The sequence below is a fragment of the Parasteatoda tepidariorum genome, chromosome 3 (genome assembly GCF_043381705.1).
Source record: "Parasteatoda tepidariorum isolate YZ-2023 chromosome 3, CAS_Ptep_4.0, whole genome shotgun sequence".
Lineage (NCBI taxonomy): Eukaryota > Metazoa > Arthropoda > Arachnida > Araneae > Theridiidae > Parasteatoda > Parasteatoda tepidariorum.
In genome coordinates, this window is record NC_092206.1 from 87,615,355 (window position 1) to 87,616,309 (window position 955).

A 955-nucleotide genomic window follows, 5' to 3' on the forward strand; every position below is an offset into this window, starting at 1 on the left:
GTTTTATTTCTCCAATTTTTTTCCATATTTTCCGTTAGCAACTTTAAGTTTTATATTTCAATTCATTTTTGCATCTTCTCAATCACGTTTAATGGTAAGTCTTGAGTGTGGGCGCCTCTTTTTGAGCGCTTTAAGAATGAGACTTTTATTTTCATCTGTATATTTTTGAAGCCAATGAAGGTTTTTAATCAAGCAATATACAGGTGTTTTGCGGTAATATATATTTTTCGAATCCATGACAAACAAAAGTGAAGACCAAAAAAAAAAAAAAAAAACNACCAAAAAAAAAAAAAAAAATACCAACTGTGACGGGTTTGCAAATTAATATTTAAGTTGGAAAAAAAACTCTATCCAAATTCGAAAATTGCTATTAAAGAAGACAGACGTACAAAAAATTAAAAACTGCTATTACCACTTGAAGCTTGGTATTGTGTTATCAGTTTTCCTCGATGATGCTTGGTCAAATTTCGATTGCCTTTTTTTTTCTAGAATAAATATTAATTTGCAGTCCCCAATGTACATTTTTCTTGCTTTATACAAAATGTTCATCTATATATATATATATATATATATATATATATATATATGGANAAAATTTTAAAACACAGGGAGGACATATATTAGCTGACCAATCAGAATGGTCCATTATGCATGTTTATATATATATATATTACGAGCAATCATTACAGAATAACCTGTATATTCTCAAAGGTGTTCCTCCATTTTAAATTATAATGTGTAGTATTAAAAAAAAATGCAAACTTTTGCGTTAAATATGAGGTATCAAATTTGTATTGCGAAGTATTCGTGTTTAAATTTTATGTACGAAATTAATACTTTTCAAATTTAAATGCAGTTTTTTACTTTAAACGTTTCGTTTTTTCATTCACAACAATAAAAAAATAATACCTATTTTTGAATGAGGAAAACATACTAAAACATACATAACTAAGCA